The sequence below is a fragment of the Lithobates pipiens genome, unplaced genomic scaffold, assembly GCF_037356315.1.
Source record: "Lithobates pipiens isolate NorthernLeopardFrog02 unplaced genomic scaffold, aLitPip1_a1.2 Scaffold_23, whole genome shotgun sequence".
NCBI lineage: Eukaryota > Metazoa > Chordata > Amphibia > Anura > Ranidae > Lithobates > Lithobates pipiens.
The window spans coordinates 292,197,728-292,203,883 of NW_027507785.1; the positions used below are offsets into that span (position 1 = coordinate 292,197,728).

The following is a 6,156-nucleotide window of genomic DNA, read 5'->3' on the forward strand; positions in this document are numbered from 1 at the left end:
AACAATTTGTTAATGGAATAGACTTTGTGTGTAAGTGGAAAAAGTTTAACCACTTAAACACTGACCTTTTTCTGACATTTGTTCTTTTCAAGTTAAAATCCTCCTTTTTTATTTTCTAGAAACCCCCAAACATTTCTATATAATTTCTTTTTTTTTAGTAGACGCCCTATAGAATAAAATGGTGGTTGTTGCAATATTTTATGTCGCACTGTATTTGCGCAGCGCTCTTTCAAATGCAATTTAAAAAAATAAAAATACTTTAATGAATTAAAAAAAAAAAAAAAAAAAAAACGAACCAGTAAAGTTAGCCCCCCCCCTTCTTTTTTTTTTTTTTTTTTGTATAATGTGAAAGACTTTACGCTGCGAGAATCGTGATCTTTTTATTCTAAGCAAAAAAATTGTGATTCTAATTTTGGCCAGAATCGTGCAGCTGTACTTTACCGCCAACGCCCGCCCCAGTGTGAAAGTGCCCTGTTTTATTATTTATGTATAATTACAACAAAAAAACAAAGAGAACATTAAAAAAAAAAAAAAAAAAAAAAATGAACGGCGATAAGCACGCTATGGCTCGGTTCACACTTGTGCGAAGCGGGAACGCTGAAAATCCACTGCAGGTTCCCACATCACACCTGACTCGCAAGGCAGTTCGAAGTGCCATATGTGAACTGCTGGGATTGTCAGTACAAAGTTGATGACACCCCCAGATCGGTTCCCATATCACAGTGTGAACTGTCAGTTTGGACATTGGACTCGGATCGCATTGGGTGTGAACACTCATGCGATCAGATTCTGGTGCGGACCAAAAAAAGGGTGCAAATGCAATTTCAGCCATACTATCTGTATGGCTGAAATGGCATCACATGTGATTTTCAGTGCGGTGCGAATCGCATGCGATACTGCACAGCACACTTATGTGAACTGAGCCTCAATTAGGAGTTTTCACATGCAGCATTCCTTGTTAACCCCTGAAAAGCTGTGGATCACTTTTCATAAAGTGTTTGACAGGCAACGAGGAGGTGATATGTCGCCTCTTCACTGCCTTTTAATTCTAACCAGGATAAACCAAATTTCCGCAACCCAGTGTATTGCACATTGTTTGTAGCATTGCCCCATACACTTAAATGGGTCACATTTGGCGGCAGTACAACCCACCGACTGTGACCATCGGCTTAATTTTTGCCATGAAAAGCATGACTCTGCTATGGCATATGTACAGCCCTGAGCGACTGCAAGCCTTTCTTTAGGCGGATGGTAAAACAACGCCTTAACCACCTGCTTTTACTGCACATATGGGCCATGTTCGGCAGGTGGTACTATCCACCAAAGCCGACAGTGGATCGAATTTATTAGCCGCAAAGCAAACCATCGCAGTCGATATATGTGCTCAGACCTGTCTGCTCCTTTTGCAGTTTAAGCCGAGTTCACCAGCTGCGGATCGCACAGGAGCACTGTGCATCCCCGTTCCTTGTTTCAGGGACGAATCGGGCAGAATCTATGCCTGAATTTGGCCCTGAAACAGCCGAAGACGCACTCCGCAGCTGCAACGGAGATATGTGAACCGGCTCCATAGAGAGCCAGTCACATTCTCCTGCTATGTGAATTGGATGTAGAGAACCTCGCATCCAATTTGCATAGGTGTGAACCCAGCGTTAAAGCTGGCTTGCCATAGAATGTGCATGTGTGAAAGGGGTCTAAACCCACGTTCACGTTGGGTCATTCTGACACGTCAAATCACGTGCCAAATCGCAGCTTGTCGGCAACACCACCGCCTTCAATCGGTGCGACGCCGACTTTGTGGCATCTCACCGATTCTCTAAAGTAGTTCCTGCACAACTTCGGCGACTTCAGTAGACATCTGTTCATGAACCCGCATAGATGTCTTTCAAATCGCCCCCCCCCCGAACTCGCACTGAAATGCGGGTTTGAAATCATGCGAGTTCCTCAGTGTGAAGGAGGGCTAAATCTTATCTGAATGTTTTAGTGGAGGCAGCTGAACTGAGTATCACGTGTGTAACAAGATTGCAGTGCTGTGAGTGTTTGTATTTTTTCTACTCCAATGAGCATCTCCCATAAACAAAGAGGCTGCAGGCAGTGACTGACTCGGCTCGCTGGAGTAAAAAAGAAAAAACGTAAGTTCAGCTACAGAGGAGTTCAGACGATGTGCAAGGTCATCTTCAGTACCGGTTCACGCTTCTGTGCTCTGTGAGATCGCATGTGATTCGCACCGCAGTGCAAATCGCATGCGATATTCATGTCATTTTAGCCATTCAGATAGTATGGCTGATACCACATTGCATTCGGACCAAACTCGCATCGGACCCTTTTTTTGCTCCTTTCACACCCTACTGCACAAACCCTAGTTCATTTTTCTGCTAAGCCTTGACCAGCACAGGGTGATGGAAGTTTGCCATTTCTAGGAGTCTCACTCATCTTGTTGCAGTGTAGATTACTGCGTGTGACTTTGACACTACCTGCAAATCTCACCTCTGGAACATTGGGGGTCCAATATTTTGGTGAGCAGTTGGGAAAAAAAAAAATGATATCATGTTGTTCTAAAAACTTGCTACAATGCACTGAAAATGCATGCACCTCTTTGACACGCTACACGCATTGGGCAGACCCTCCATTTGAACAGGCTGTCCTATGCGTGACAAATGTACCATATTTCTTTTTTTTTTGTGTATATATGTATATATATATATATATATTATAATAATATTTTTTTTTTTTTTTTGGGCATAGTGCTTTGCACAGCATGCTTGTTGGCTGCGTTTTGTGGTGCCCTTAACAATTCGGGACAAACTCCAACATTTTTTTCTCATATGGGAACCAAATTGTTTCATGTGTACAGTTTTTGTACTAGAAAAATCAGAAATGGAAAAACTGCGCAGAAACAATAAACAACAACAAAAAGCCTTCGTCTTACAAGAACTTTCGTACATTATTTCCTTCCTCAGTTCCGACTTGCTGGGAAACCACGAGGAAAATCAGATGATTGTCACCGGATTTTCCTATAGTGTGTAAACCACTTAAGGCTGGCCATACACTATACAATTTTCTTTAGATTTACCTTCAACTGTGTAGTGCAAGGCCCTGCCTGACTGCATACACATTGAAAGTGTTTAGGTTTGACCTCATATTATATGGTTTTGGTAAATCTAAAAGAAAATCGCATAATGTATGGCCAGCGTAAATCTCACCAATCATAACAAAAAAAAGTAGTCTTGCTGAATTCTTTCAATCAACCTCACCTGATTGTAAACACAGAGTGCATTCAGAGAGATCACTTTCAGGGGCAATCCAGAAACTGATATAATATTACATTTTTTTTATTTTATTTTTTTTACTGTTAATAGTTCAGCATTGGCAGCACAAAGTAAAAGTGTTTTTTTTTTTTTTTTTTATATATTTTTTTTTTTTTGTTAGTGTCTATTTTACCACATTTTGTGTGGTCTTCCTTCTTTTTTTTTTTTTTTTTTTTTTTTTTTAACAGTGAGGTTTTAAGAAATTTTGTGGCTTCTCTGAAATGTTGTGTAACCTCTCGGATGGTTTAGGGATGCCTATTAAATTTTTACCCTTGCAGTGACGATAGTCTTGTAATGAGTAAATTCTGTGTCACATGCTCTGGATTGGGTTAAAGTGTCAGCTTTTCAGTAACTGGGCTTAGTACAGCATTGGCAGCCGGTATCAGGAAGAGCAGACATCATCCTTGTAGACTGGAGCCACTGAGAGGGTAAAGTGCTGATGGCTTCATAATGTTTCTGGAAAACAAATCGTATGTTGAAATGTCAGGAAATGCTGACATGTATATGTAATGGGTATATTTGACAGGCGGTGCCACCTGTCAAACTTTGGCTGTGAAGCAGCCCGTGGCCGTGGCATGCGTAGATCCCTGTCTGCCTGTAACAGTCGAATCCAGCTGGGTGGCTGGTAGACGTGCAAAAAATTAATTTCCCCTTCTTCTTTTTTTTTTTTTTTTTTTTTTTTTTTTTATTTATAATTTTGTTCTTCGGGTCATTCCTTATGATCGGAAATTTGAAATAGCTAATAATAACTAATAAATTATGGGTATTGAAATATCCTTTTAAATTTGTCTGTTAGTCAATGTCAGGAATACAAAATTTATCCGAAGTTGCAAACTATTTGAAATAACGAATGCTGCTGGAATGGATTGAATTAATAATAATAATAATAATTTATTAATAATTTGCGTTCCATTCATTTAGATGCAGCATTCGTTAATTCAGATAATTCATAACTTAAATGTATATAAATTCATATTGGTTGTTTTCTCTAACAGCCAAAAAAAATGTTAATATTAGTGGTTATTTTATTTTTTATTTTTTTTCGTTCTTATTTTTGAATTTGTAAATTTCCGAACATTCATATATTAGAATTTACAAATATTTGGATAATTTTGTTGAACGTGTTTTTCATTCATTTGGATGTTATTGAATTTGGAACAAGACAAATTGCAAATGTCTATTAGCCGGGAGGCAGTGATATTGCAGCTCAACCACTTTTTGTTTTTACCACCTTCTAGTCACCCATTTTACTGATGAGAGGACTTTGTATGCATTGTAATGATGTTTTTAGAATGAAAGGATCTGATTGTACTGGTGTAAGATGTTGCTCTGGCTTCTGCTTAATTGCAGTTGGGATAAAGCAGACGTTTGAACGCTTCAAGCTGAACTTCGGGCACAATACAATTTAAATGTAATGCCCAATAGCCGCAAAGGATATAAACCAGGGGTCTCAAACTGGCGGCCCTCCAGCTGTTGCAAACCTACAAGTCCCATCATGCCTCTGCCTGTTGGAGTCATGCTTGTAACTGTCAGCCTTGCAATGCCTCATGGGACTTGTAGTTTTGCAACAGCTGGAGGGCCGCCAGTTTGAGACCCCTGATATAAACCCACTTTGTGTGCACCAAATGCCTTTTGGAAAGTCTATCACCTTGTAAAGGAGTGGTGACATCATCACTGTGCTGTGGGAGGGACCCAGCTGGCTCCACCCACTACATGCAGAAAATTACAGGAGGGGGGTGGAGACAAGACCAGTCACCCTGCACAAGGAGAGAGGGCAGCAGTGACTGGTCATAATTATGGCAAACCCATAGAAATCTATGATATAACAGAGTAAATCTATGGTCCTGCAATGGTTGGCACTCTGATATTCTTCTCTCCTACCAATGCAATGCATTGGCCGGGCACTCCGAAGTCATTACATACGATGTAGGACTGGCAATGGGGACACAAGTGGTTGGAGATCATGAAGGAGCAAAGCTTTTTGGGACCTTTCCCACCAAAGAAAAACCATGAGACTTTGGGATAAGGTATGTGTCACACAGATTGTCCACTTGACAAAACAAGATGTGTGTGTGTGTGTGGCACTAACCCCCGAAGGAGCTGCTGGTTATTTTTGGGCTTACCATTACCTTCCGCTTCTCCTTGCTGCACGTCTAGGGGATGTCCCGTGGTAGGTGACCCAGTAACTTGAGACTGACAATAGATCCAATTGAATGGATTTTATTTGCAAAAACTCAAACCATTGAACAGTCTTTCAACTTGGGATCAGAGGGTTGGGAAGGAGGTTCAGGTACTGGACTGCATCCAGAGAATAGCCATTCGCAGCTGGATGAGCACTCAGGTTGGACAGTCCCTCTCTCACAAGGCCTAGCAGCCAACAAGGTGCTTCCTCAGGAAAAAGTATTTGTCACAGACGTTGTTGTAGAACACGTAGGAAACAAAGCTGTAGAACACTTGTAGGATACCTGGATCTTTCAGCCTGCTTGGTGATATCCACAAGACCGGATTCTCTCGGTTACTTCAGCCCTTCCAGGCTCTTGTTAAGAAAACTCCCGTACATGGTATTCTTCTAAAGAGTCCTCCCCTGGAATGCTCAAAGTTCAATATGTCTCTCCCAGACCGGAGATGGCACCCATCCACCTCAGAATCCTCCTCTAGTTTCCATGCCTTGGGCTAGCCAGCCCCGAGGTATTAAAGTCGGGTGGAACCGCACCCCAGGCCATAGCCTTCCTGGTGGCTGGTCAGGAGGACCAGGACCATGTAATCAGCACTTCATACTGGACCAGAACCCCGAACCACATGACGCCTGTATCTTAAATACCCTCTCCCAGAGGGCACAGCGAGAGGGCCA

At 41.6% G+C, this 6,156-nt stretch overlaps 1 protein-coding gene across 2 annotated transcripts in view; it reads left to right on the top strand.

Moving 5' to 3' along the window:
* Positions 1 to 6,156, top strand: part of MCOLN2 (mucolipin TRP cation channel 2) — an 82,813-nt gene that overhangs the window by 1,833 nt on the left and 74,824 nt on the right. Inside the window, exon 1 of one of the 2 annotated variants that reach the window (XM_077450334.1) lies at positions 3,655 to 3,733. The exons of the other annotated variant lie outside the window; for it this stretch is intronic. The gene's annotated coding sequence lies outside the window, so the exon portion shown is untranslated. Of the gene's footprint in view, positions 1 to 3,654; positions 3,734 to 6,156 lie in introns of those variants that run through there. 2 annotated transcript variants of the gene reach the window in all.